The sequence below is a fragment of the Pogona vitticeps genome, chromosome 11, assembly GCF_051106095.1.
Source record: "Pogona vitticeps strain Pit_001003342236 chromosome 11, PviZW2.1, whole genome shotgun sequence".
In the NCBI taxonomy this organism is placed as follows: domain Eukaryota; kingdom Metazoa; phylum Chordata; class Lepidosauria; order Squamata; family Agamidae; genus Pogona; species Pogona vitticeps.
In genome coordinates, this window is record NC_135793.1 from 6,101,529 (window position 1) to 6,115,372 (window position 13,844).

Here is a 13,844-nt window from a genome sequence, read left to right on the forward strand (position 1 = left end):
GGGGGATCTCAGCCTGTATTGTGGGGATCAGCTGTCATTGGCCTTTTCATGGGCACCAACAGCTTGGTTTATTTATAATTGTGCATATACGGGACTTCCCATTTCTGCCATCCTCAGCTGAAATCGTGGAACTTCTTTGAAAACATGTTAACCCCATGAATGCTGGACGGAAAACAAAGGATTTGTAAGTGTATTGCTTTGTCCACGGCACTGCTGGAGGCTCTTTGCTCCGCCCAGTCGTTACCCTGGAATTTGCATCAACAGCTGACTGGGTTGTTTCTGTACCTTTTCTTGCTGACTGTGGACATCCCGACCTGACTCCAAAACCCATCCCCCCAAAAAAATAAATTATTGGGCAACTAACCAGTGAATGTAGGTTTAAAACTACACTATTTTGCACCAAGGTGAGAGGACAAAGTGCAGAAGACAAAGAAACCAGCTAACAAGCTATTACAATAATCCAGACGTGAAACCACCAGGGCATGAACAAGAGGTTTTGTCGTTTCAGGAGTCAGGAAGTGACGAACTCAGCAAATATTAGCCAAATGGAGATTACATGTCTTGGCTATCGCATTCACGAATGAATGAAGTGACAGCCGATCATCCACTAGAACACCAAGATCTCGAGTCTCTGAGACGGGGTCACCAAGTAGCCCTGGAAAGAAATAGAGGAAACAGTCAAAGGGCGAGCAGGACAATCTGGGCAAAAGACCAGAACTTCAGTCTTGTTCATATTCAGTTTCAAGTGGTGAGAGGACATGCACAATGAAACATTTGACAAACAACCTGTCAAAGAACTCCAGACCTTATCATTAAGTAATTAAGTAAGACTGGTATACTTGCGTATCATCCACATAGATATGAACAATTTGACAAGTAAGAAGAGAACCAAGAGCTAGCACTTCCAGAGATTCCCCAAAAAAGCTAACTTTGTCAAAAGTATTTGATGGTCAACTGGGTTGAATGCCGATGACAAATCAAGCAGCACCAAAACTAACGAATGATGTTGAGCCTTGGCCAACAAGATATCCTTCAAGACTCGAGGGAGTACGGTCTCAGTTGAATGTCCAGCCCAAAATCCGGATTGAAATGGATCAATGGCATTGTGGCGGGCTAAATAAGGAGTCAATTGAGAAAGAGCTGCCCTCTCTATAAGTTTAGATAGAAAAGGAAGGAGAGAAACAGGTTGATAGTTAGCCCAAACAGAAGACTCGAGGTTTCTTCAACAGGGGATGAACAAAGGCATGCTTAAGAGAATTTGGAAATTTACTTAACTGCAAAGTCTATTAAGTCACTTCCAGATGATCCGGCCAGAGTCTTGTTGTGGTCGGAGACACTCTTCAGCATGAATCCATTTGGCAAGGTGTGTTGTCCATTTTTTTTCTCTCCATAGATTTAGCCTAATCTCTTCCGGTTTCATGTTTAAGGCTTGAAAGGTGTGCAGAAAACCTTTCCTTGATTTTAGCTGCCATCTAGGGCAGTGGTCCCCAACCTTGGTCCTCCAGATGTTCTTGGACTTCAACCCCCAGAAATCCTGGCCAGCAGAGGTGATGGTGAAGGCTTCTGGGAGTTGTAGTTCAAGAACATCCGGAGGCCCAAGGTTGGAGGCCACTGATCTAGGGGGTTGGTGCCCATGAAGTTTGGTGCTGTATTACCTTATTTGGTTTATTATTTGATAGCACCCTCAATGTCCTTCTGGAGGGGCAAGGCCAGCCAAATAATACGCTTAAAACTGAAAGCAGCCATGTTAGTCCAGAAAGACAAAACTAAACCCAAAATCTACACTCAGGCAAAACCTTTGGTAAGATCAACTACAAGTCAGCAATAGCACGGACATTTTTTGAAATTTTCCTTGAGGGTAAGCAGTAAAAACAAACAAGAAAAAAAAAGGGATGGGAAGAAAAACATGATCCTGGTAGGGTCTCCCTGGTAGCCAATGTATATCAGATGGCTCGAAGTGTCCTGCCTAACTCAGCCTGACAAACAGCACAACATAATATGTTTGTCACAAGGAAAAACAAACAGACTTGCATTAACGTGAGCGATAACATGGGAGGTGGTTTTAAATGAACTTTTAATTAAAACTTAGTAGGATGAGGATGTTAATTAAATACCAATTGTTTGCACAGGGCCAGTTATTGAGTTTAATAAGTATGTAAGAGATATTAATCTAATTGTCATGCAATTATCTCTCTTGAGGTGGGGTGCGGGGAGAAGCCAGAGTGTGGAATGAAACACTTTTTTTTTCAAACAAGACTATGACTGAGCAAAAGCTCCAGGGCAGGAAAGGGACACCATTTTGTGCTTTCTTGCAGTTTTATACTTACCTGGAAGTAATTTCCTTTAAATTCTGAGGGAAGAACAGCTGAGTAAACATGTATAAACTTGTGTTGGCTAGATATGCCAAGGTGAACTAAAAGGAAAGATGTGTGTAAATAAATATGTATATACAGCTGGATAAAATGTTAGTTTAAATACTTTAGAATATGATTTATTCTCGGTTATATGTACACTGTGCTCCTCCCTGAGATGTTTACATGGGTTTTCTCTACAATCTGAAAGATTATCACATGAGGAGAGAGGCTAGATCCAAGTAAAGCAGACTCATTAAAATCATCAGAATATGATGAATTTATTGATTAAATTAATATATTAATTAATTTATTCCAACTCTACTGTAGTTGGCGCTAACATTGAATTTTGCTTGTGGACTATAAATCCTAGAATCTACTGGCCAGCACGGTCGCTATACTGGCTGGAAGTACCCGGGAAATTATAGTTTAAGAATGGTTGTTGTGGGTTTTTCGGGCTCTTTGGCCGTGTCCTGAAGGTTGTTCTTCCTAACGTTTCGCCAGTCTCTGTGGCCGGCATCTTCGGAGGACAGCAAATAACACCTTAAGAACTTTTCAAAAATCAAAATCAATGCTTTAAAGTTGATTATCTAGAATAACATAAGCTGAAATTATTTAACCAAGAAGCTGGAAACAAAAAAGGGGAAAGTATTTTTGAATAATATCATTATGACATTGTAGTGTCTTTATATTTGAAAAATGTAGGAATATACATACTTCTTTTTGCCCTTATTGTATACAATAAGGCCTTTAGAAAGGCTTCAGTATCTGAAGTTTTTCTTAGGCTCCAATTTCCTCTTTCCTGCTATTCCTTTTTGTTCCCCCTCTTCTTCTTTTTTTGACAAAATAAATAAATATTTAATCTAGACCTTTGGTCTAGATGGGCGGGGTAGAAGTCTAATCAATCAATCAATCAATCAATCAATCAATCAATCAATCAATAAGAAAGAAGGAACTTATCTAAACTCTAATCTGCTCCCATTTGGTGTTCACAACAGCCGTGGTGTGGTGTCACTTGGTAATTGGTAGTGAGTCCAAGAGGGAATCCTGTAGACCATCTTGGCTGTTGTCATGGATGTGGTCCACATTCAGGCTGCCCTTTGCTACAAAAGCTTGGCCTCCGTTTTCCTCCTTGGCAACGTGGGCATGACATTGTGCAGCAATATCAGGTTATTTCCTGGCACTTTGAACCATGGATACAGGAAGCACAATATTCCACATTCATAAGTTGGAAGGGTGGTGGTTCTTTTTTCTTTTTTTGGAAAAATTGCAGCTATTTTTATTTATTGACACATTCTGCGCACTGGTTACTACATTCTGAATTGCACGTCAAAGTTGTTCAGCTTTACTCATGTGGCCAATGAATACCTCCATGGGGCCTCTCACAGGAACATAACATTGGTCAGGTTTTTTTTTTATGGTGGACTAGGTGTCAGTTAGGGATGTGGTGGCACTGCGGGCTAAACCGCAGAAGCCTCTGTGCTGCAATGTCAGAAGACCAAGCAGTAGTAAGATGAAATCCACGTGACGGAGTGAGCTCCCATTGCTTTGTCACAGCTCCCGCCAACCTAGCAGTTCGAAAGCATGCAAATGCAAGTAGATCAATAGGGACCACCTGGGTGGGAAGGTAACAGCGTTCTGTGTCTAAGTCGCACTGGCCATGTGACCACGGAAGATTGTCTTCGGACAAAACGCTGGCTCTATGGCTTGGAAACGGGGATGAGCACCGCCCCCTAGAGTCAAACACAACTGGACAAAAAAAATTGTCAAGGGGAACCTTTACCTTTACCTAGGTGTCAGTTGACAATCCTTCCGCCGGTCTCTGTCCTGGGTGCACGGACAGGGATGAGATTTTCACATTTCCTGAACTATAAATTCTCAAATTCTCTATACCGGGAGTTCTACCTGACTGCGAGACAGGCACCTTGCAGACACCTAAATGGGGCTCGCCTAGGAGAAAGGCCTCATCCGGAAAGCTTGGAGGCTCAGCTAGTCCTAGCTCTTCCCAAGCTTCCTCTTCTTGTCCCCCTGTTAGTTGGGAGCTTTCCTCCAAGTTGACCTCAACCTGGCTAAACCTCGGGGCCCTTCGGTTGTTTCTCCCAGGCACTGTCACAGGTCTGCCTGTTTGTCAGATAGAACTCCTAGAATAAAGACATGGGGTATGTAGTCCAATCCTCCACTCCATTTGACATTTTGTCGCGGAGTTCTGTGGAGATCCTTTCATGTGCTGAAATCAGTTCCTTTCAGTTGTTATGTCAGATTTCAGCGTTTATAATCGAAACAGTTAAGAGTGCCAGAGCCACACTTAATCATCGCAAATGCGCCTCTATAATTAATACTTTGAAATTTTAGAGAATGCCTAGGCATTTATTAAGAGAGCTTTAGCTAGTTAGATATCAATTACTGCACTTATAAATGTCTCTTAGCACTTTAAAGAATTATTTGATAATTTAACTTGCCATGGGCGATTGTGTTCATTAAGTGTTTCCTACATAAAAAGAACGTCTTCGGGCAAGTCTTAAGGATTTACACATTAATGAAGACATTTTTCCCCCTCTAATATTTTGGGGCTGCTGAGAGGGACATCCTCCTCTTTTTTCTTCTCCTTACTGTGTGTCTCTTACTATGAATCACAACAGAGTGTAGAATTTGAAAAGGAAAGACAGGGATTTTAAAAAGACTGTAAGCCAGTTCATTAGTGAGGCCTCCATATGGAACTGCAGGTGTGGGAGACTTAACTTGAAACAAAAGCTTGGGGAAAGTTACTTTTTTTGGGTTGAGAGAGAGAGAGAACCTTTTTTAAAAAGTTGGTTTAAACTTTTTTGCAGCTTCTGTTTCTGCTGAATTGATCATCATCAACAGTTTTATTTTCCAAGTTTTCTGTGTAATTCTTCTTTTTAAATACACGTGTTTTCCTGCATGTTTTTCTGAATGCACAAAATTCATACACGTTTCTTGACACATTTTCTCCACTGACAACAGGATTTTTCCAAGATCCAGGTGTTTTTTTTTTTTTTAGTTTGTATCTTTTTAAAATAGACTCACGGTTTTCTGCACTGTTTTGCTTTTCCAAACCAGAGGCGGGAAGCACGCCTTTTTAATTCCCCAAAGTCTCGGTTCAAAACATACTGCAATTTTGAGAAAGGTATGGATTTCATCTTTTTCCCCAGCCTTGCGACGGGAGGTGTGGAATAAGTATTTTTGTACAAAACCCGCACACCCCAGTTAAGTGCCCCCAGTTCACTAGAGCATTTTCACTCTTCTCCCCCCTTTCACCTCAGAATTAATGACGGTGGAAGGATTCTCTCATGCCTGCAAAAAAAAAAAAAGCAGAGTAGAATTCAGTGCAAGTTCTCTGTGACTTGAGAGAAGGCTGAGATAATGAGGAAGGTCAGGCGTACATCCAGTGTCAGATTCCGAGTGTTTATTGATTCAGAATAGCAACCCCGAAACCAGCCAACCATTGGGGGCATCTCATTAGGTAAAGAAGCCGTTAACAACCGTGTGTTAGCTTCTTTGAGATCATATCAGGGATTTACCTGTATGCCGAGCACTTTAGCGCAAAGGGGAGCTAATTCTACCGCAAGCTTATTGGATTCTCCATAAAGCAGCCTTAGAGGGAAGGAGCGGCAGTAATGAGAATCTCATGGATAAAATCAGCAATCCTGTCTGGAGAAAAGTGGTAAAATGTACCTTATCAAGTCAGAAGCTAGTGGGATGGAGGGGAGAAAAATGGTTGGGTCTACTGGAAACCTCTTTGAAAATGTGCCACCACCACCCCTCAAAGAGAAAGAAAATATTCTTGGTGGCAGTAATGAGGGAGATTTTCCCTGTACTTGTGAAGAAAATAAGGGCAAATATTAAGAATCACCATATTTTTCGCTCCATAAGACGCACCTTTCCATAAGATGCCCCAATTTTTTAAGAGAAGAAAACAGGAAAATATAATGTTTTCTTCGCTCCATAAGACGCACAGACTTTCCACCCCCTGTTTTGTGGGAAAAAAGTACGTCTTATGGTGCGAAAAATACGGTAATCAAGTTTTAACTTGGTTTTAGAAGAGGCAGCCACGTTAGTCTTTGTGAGCCTATCGGGACAGAACAAAACAAAATAAAGAAGCTGAAAACGTTGCAGCGCCTTAAAAACAAACTGCTATATTTTGATGCGGGTTTTTGTGGATAAATCCACCTCCTCAGGAAGTTTTAACTTGGTCACCTTTGAGATATGGAATCATTTGCCTTTCACCTTGTAAACTGCCCACATCCAAGGTCTATCTTCTTTGAGATCAACTTGCTTCAGCTTAATATTCGCTGGATTTTCTGTCAACAGGGTGATTAGTGTCATCTAGATTGAAGACATTGTGATTGTGAGTAGGATACTCATAGTTAATAAGGAACTATTGTCTTTGGTTTTAATTGCACATTTTTGTAAGAAAAATTTGAAAGATATGGAGAGCACTTTTTTTTTTTACTATGTCACCAACAAATTTAAAACACATGCACGGTCATGCAGGATTAAATCCCATGATATTCAGTAGCTAGTTACCTGGCTTCAGTGCCAGAGGTTTGGCGTACGATTCCCTACTGTGCCTTCTTGGGGAAAAGCCAGCCTGTATAGCCTTGGGTAAGCTGCATGGTCCGAGAGCACCCCTAGAGGAAGTGAATAGCAACCCACTTCTTACTAGTAAAGGGTTGCCGTAAGTCAGGTAATTGATGGCAGGTAATTATCATTATTACATCCTGTTGGCATTAATGTCAGGAAACTGTACATAGCATTGCAGTTAACATCTAAGAAAATGGATATGATAAGCATTAATTAAAATTATCAATATTATTATTGAATGTCTAATGAGCTGAAAAGGCTCTCAAAGTGGCTTACAAAGATCGATAATAAAGACCAGGCATACAATCTAAAAAACACAGAACAAAACAATAAGGGAGAGGATGGGTGGGGTGGGGTGGGGGTAGAAGGAAGGAAGGAAGAAGGAAGGAAGGAAGGAAGGAAGGAAGGAAGGAAGGAAGGAAGGAAGGAAGGAAGGAAGGAAGGAAGGAAGGAAGGAAGGAAGGAAGGAAGGAAGGAAGGAAAATCCCTCACCTTCAGGACACAGGTTATGTAGGCTGGGGAGACAGTTGTGTTTGTTTTAATTTATATGCCACCTTTCTCCAGATAAGTGGATTCAAGGTGGCTCACAATATTAAAAGGAATAGAATTAAACATAAACAAACAATTAAATTATGTGCCATTTAAAAAAACAATTGAATAATTGAACAAATTAAAAACGGTCTTAACTCCAGGCATTCAGGGACTCAATCATGATGGTTAAAAGCCTGCTTGAAAAAATGAGTCTTCTTCAGCTGTCAGAGGAAGGATAAAATGGAGGGGGGGGGCAGCCGGATCTCCCGAAGGAGAGCATCCCGTAATCTGGGAGGTGCCACAGAGAAGGCCCCCTTGCGTGTCCCCATAAGCCGTCCCTGCGCTGGCAATGGGACCAAGAGGTCCTCTGATGATCTTAAACCCTGAGATAATAGTATTTGTGGTCACAAAAACTAACATTTCCTAATCTAGAAACAAGATAGAACATAAATACTGGAAACCACCACTAGATACATAACCAGAAAATGTTAGTGTTTCCTCTCTACACTGTGGCTCAGCATGATGGGAATGGGAGTTGTTTTGACATGACATTGACTCTTTGTTGCCAGTGGTCAGCCAGTGTGTTATGTTGCCCAGCAGCATCTCTCTCTTTGTCAAAGGAGAACATTTATTCTTTAACATGGAGAAATAAAACAGGCGGCTGCCTCTGCTATGTGGAAAGCGGGAAGGGTTATAAGTTTTGGAAGGAAGGAAGAGAAGCGCCAGGTGTGTTTTTTGCAGCTCCAGGTTGCATTCTGTTTGAAGTGTCACTTTTCGTTTTTATCACCATTTTAATCCCGCATTCGGCAACATACACCACCTTTTAAAAAAAAAAACAACTTTGTAACATTTATTGCCCGGCTTTCTCTGAGTGGGGACAGGAACAAACAAAGAGACAAGTCAAGGTAAAATGATAAAGTGGACTGAAAATCCAGCCTGACATATTGGTCCTGATCACATCAAAATGAGGGCCAAGGGGGGGGGGGAAGAGAAGATAAAACACTTGCCCAAATCCACCGCTGTTTCATATAACCGCCGTCTCTTGCTGCCCTCCCCTATAGTTCAGTTGCATTTGTTTTGGAGGAAGGGATGAGGAAGGGACCTGTCCTGCTGTGTATTGTGAAAACATCCTGATTCCCAGTCTGCAGGCTCATGATTCCAAACGACAGACAAAAGAAATCATGTGGCATTTATTACCCCACATCTATTATCTATGCTTAGATCGGGACATAAAACTAGACTTCTAGATAGCTGTACCCCTGTATATCTTGCTGTCTCCTTTGAGTGGCTGAACCACTTTAGAAAGGTTTCATAAGAGGAGTGCTACAGTGGGTTTCACCCCCTAAACTATCATTAGGTGGACTATTCTTTAAAAAAATGATGGGCAGCAACCTGGGGCATGCAAATATTTCTGCAATGTAAACAACAACAGCGGAAACTGCGTAGCTGATACATTTGTCTCTCCTTCCCAAATTATTGCCTCGGTCTCGCTATGAAATCTACATGTTAAGCTGGCCAGAAATCCACAGTTCTACCTCTTTTTTTGGTCAACCTCATTTTCTTGATCCCCAGTTCCATCACCATCTATGTAACGAGAACAACTTACATAGTAGGGAGCATTATGTACCTATGTGGGTTTTCTGAGAAGTTTATACCCCTGAGGTTTCATGGTTGCAAACTGTGTGGATAACCTGCCAAAAGCAGCTGCGTTTGTCAGTTTGCTGTTTGATCTGTTCAATTGTAAGTAATGGAACCTTTTATTCTTTCCCTTACTTATATCTCAGTTAATGAGACTGTAAGTGCCAGTTGATGAGAAAAGGGGATGGACTACTTTGGCGGATTTTATTCTGCTTTGTGAATTCTCTGCATTTCTGATACACCGCTCGAGGAATTTAACCAAAATTCAAAACTCTGCAACAGTTCCAACCTAAATTATTTCCCCATCTTGATGGACATTATGATGGAGGGGGAGAGAGACAGAGGGGTTCACCTTATATATCTAAAAAAACTATATGTATCAGTCACTGCCTGCATCGGGCTGTTTGTACACACACACACTTATAGATCAGCAAGGAGAAAAGGGAAGGAAATGCAATATTCTCAGTGCAGACTCTGTACGGGTTTTTTTCCCCCTTGAATAAACTTCCAGGCCATGAGGATGCTGAAATTAGATCCCATTTCCGCTACTTAGGGATCTCCGAAGAAGAAGGAAGCTGATCTTTGTTCCTTTAGGACCTGTTTCTTTAGTCCTGCTCATGGGTCCCTTTTCAAGGTCATGGAAAACCTCTTTCTTATCGCCAGATGTTTCTGATTTCCCACCCAACCCCCTCCAAACCTTGTCATCAGTCAGTGCCCCACCATGGGACCACCCGCGCGAGTCCACCATAGTTTAAGCTTCTTATTTGTAACCCTTGACTTCTAAGAGAGACCCATTAGGAAGAGGGTCATTGGGGCTTTGTTTGCAGGAGCTTTCAAACCTCACAAAAGCTCTCGGCCAATTGTTGGCCTAGAAGATGAACGGTGTGATTCGCTCTCCGGGCTTCTCTGTTGAAGGGGGCAGGCGGGTAGATTTCCCTGCAAAATACGGGTATTGTTTTTGTATCAACATCTTCTAGTCCCATTGATTAAGGGGCACATCTGTGGTACGAAGAGTTTGGTCTTCATGAATTCTGATGTGTACTGAATCCAAAATACAGCTTCGGCAATGCATTTATGACAAAATACATTTTGATAGTCGTGCGTTGCGTTAAACACATCGTGTGTATTTGGTGAGAAAGCACAACAAAGAAATTGTATTCATGTATGTGTATATTTTATATATAGGAACACATATCCAGTAAAAGAACAATAACAACACTCACATTCATATAGACATGGGACAGAATAAACTTATGAATGAACATATGAAGAACAGAAATAGACTGATTTGTCCATCTGTAGCACCAAGTTGCTGGGGAACAAGAGAAGCAAGGTGAACTGATGCTCATGTCCTGGTTTCAGGATTCCCATTGGGTTGGGCAGTGTAGGAAGAAGGATGCTGGACTACAGAGGTCTTGTGTTTGATGTATCTACCTCTTTGGTTAATCTTTTAAGGGCTTCAAAACAGATCAACTTCTTTTTGTCCTCTGGTCTTGTCCCCACCACGTTGTTCTATCATTGCTGGTCTCAAGAGTTGCAAAACTTTTCAAATGGAAACACAGCGAATTTCTCTTGCAGCTCAACAGGTTACAATCTCTTGTTTGGTCTCTTTGAGTTGGTAGAACTTCTCCATCCTGTCTTTCAGTGGTTGCATTCTGTGTTCACTCGTCTTTTTCTCTTTCTCTTCCTGTCCTTAATATTCCCTTCATCCGGGGATGTGCTGAAACTGTGCACTTGGCCCAAGGCTACGCAGGCTGGCTCTTTTCCCAGGGGGCACAGCGGGGAATCAACCTCCCAACCGTTGCCTCCACAGCCAGATACCTAACGTGGGCTGAAATCAGATGGAGAAATAGCTCACAGTTTGGACCAAGGTAAACTAGTAATCTAGCAATCAGACCGTGTACAGAAGATCGCAAACCCTGATCTGGGGCCAAGCCAGACTTTTTTTAGCCCAACAGCAGGGCGACTCTTTTCTGGAGCTGTTGGAACAGTTCATGTACACAAAGATTGGATCACTTTGATGGAGATTCATCCTAGAAAAGCGATCCTTTTAAGTGTGATCAGGTGTGATATTTTAACATTGTTTGATTGTGCCCTCACAGACCTATCCAGCTGGCTGTAATATCATCATCATCATCATCATCATCATCATCATCATCATCATCATCATCATCATCATCATCATCATCATCATCATCATCATCATCACTTACGGCAACCCTTATCAGGATTTTCCAGGTAGAGAATATCCATAAGTTCTTTACCCTTCACTTCTTCTTGGGGTAGACCTCCTGGGACTGTGCAGCTTACCCAAGGCCACCCAGGCTGGCTTTTCCACCAGGCAGGAAATCAAACCTGGATCTGCAGCCAAGTAGCTAAACCACAGAGCTATTCATCCAGCTCTCAGATGACCGTAGGACTATGTAATTAAGGCAAATTACCTGGACAGTTCATACAAACATGGGATGTTGGGTCAGTGTAAAGCAGAGGAGAACTTCCATCTTTCGACAACAGAAGGACAGCATAACCAGCAGCTTACAGTTAGATTTTTCCATTCCCCCTCCCCCTGCCTTGTCTTTCTTTCCCATAACAATCAGAACTTCTGATGAAGGCATTGCCATTATGTGGCAGCTTGATTGCTACCTGCTCCAGAAAAGGGCATATAAATGAGGTTCATGCACTCTTCCTTGAGGTAAAGAGATGACTCTCCAGCAATTTATAGCATAACAATACACTCATCAACAGTGCTGCACTAATCAAACAATAAAGCACTTTTCATTAGATGACTACCTTTGCCCAAGTAATGCACTATTAAGTGGCTGTGTTTTAATTAGAAAGGTAATTGATGAGATCTTGCTTTAAATGAACGTAGGTATGCAGATGTCAACATCAGTCTTATTCTCTTTGGTGATTCATGCTCTCTTTTCTCCTGATACGCTATCCTACTCAAGGAGATGGTGAACGATAGATCATGAGCTTGGCTGTCAACCTGCCATTTCTGAAGCACTTTTCATCCAAATGACAGTAGCTCTCCAGGTGCCTGAGCATGTGACCTGCTTAATTGAAGGTATTGGGGATTGAAGCCGGGCCCATCTGCGTACAATGTGTGTGCGGTACAATTGAGCTGTGGTCCCTCCCAAATAAGCAGACGGAAGGATGGAGACCCCCCCATATAGGTGCTGCTGCTGGAAAGGGTTCTGTCTTGGTCGGTCCTGCTAATTTTTTCATTCTTGGCTGAATCTCTGTAACGTTATCATCCGCTCTCTCATAGCTTCTCCTGCAAGATCTTCCCAGGACTGTGACCCCCAATGTTAGAGGATGGGGATACAGCAGGGAACAATTGGTGATTCCTGAGGGGATGTCTTGGAATCTGGTGGGGCAGGAGAGAGGGCTGGCTGTGGAACGAGAGGACGTGACATGCTCTCAATTCTAGCCACTCCTCTTGTAATAGGAGTCCTGTCCCCAGAAACTCCAGAGCCGGCTCAGACCTTTCCATTTGGTGGGGGTACAGAAGAGGGCCTTCTCTGTGGCTGCTCCTTGACTTTGGAACTCCCTCCCACTGGAGGCCCGGCTGGCCCCATCTTTGCTGTCCTTCCACAAGCAGGCCAAGACATTTCTCTTCAGGCAAGCTTTCCCTCAGTGACTGGCTGCCTGAGTGGGTTTTTAAAATTTTTTTATTTAAATGGATGGCTCTTGTGCCTTGCTGCTTTGAAAGTGTCTTGGGTATTGCTTTTGTTTACCATTGTTTTTAGTGTGGCATTCCGCTTGATCCTTTTTAGTATTTGTATACAGACTTTTTTTTCTTTAAATGTGGTCTTTTCATGATGTACGCCCTCTTGGGTCCTTTTTAAAGGAGAAAGGTGGAGTAAAAATCAATCAATCAATCAATCAATCAATCAATCAATCAATCAATCAATCAATCAATCAATCAATCAATCAATCAATCTATCTATCTATCTATCTATCTATCTATCTATCTATCTATCTATCTATCTATCTATCTATCTATCTATCTATCTATCTATCTGGTTTTCATAGTCAAGATAATTGCAAGGCAAAATAAAAACTGAAAGGAACAGTGACGAACATGGCAGAAATAACAGACAAAATGCATGTCTAGCTGCTGGCTCAGAGCCTGAAAACTCTCTCATGTTGACTAGATTCTAGGTTCCCAACCTTTGTTACTCGGATGTTTTTGAACTGCAACTCCCAGAAACCCCAGTCAGCACAGTTGGTGGTGAAGGCTTCTGGGAGTTGCAGTCCACAACTCCTGAGTAAGAACCAGTGGACTAGAACTTCCCAACTCTCTGTCACCGGCGTGTTTTTTGCCAAGCTCCGGTCTTGCTTGTAAGAGCCTGGGTCTAGTGTGGACTTTGAGAAAATACATTTAAGAGTTGTACAAATGGGTAGCCATGTTAGTCTTTATGGTGCCATACAATAAGATGTTGTTATACTGTATTAAGAACCAGTAAAAGTTCTAAGCCCTTGAAACCGTTCTTTTTCCAATTAGATTTTTTAAAAAGGATCTCTTTACTTTCTCCCAAATAACTAGATGACATTATTTTTTCCCATTTACCTATCCTGCAAAACTACCTAAAATACTTTTATTTTCCCAAGGAAGCAAAATACTTGCTTGTTATTGTTATTATTATTATTATTATTATTAATATATTTGTATTAATAATATTTTTTAAAAAATCTGAACCATTCCCAGCCACTGGC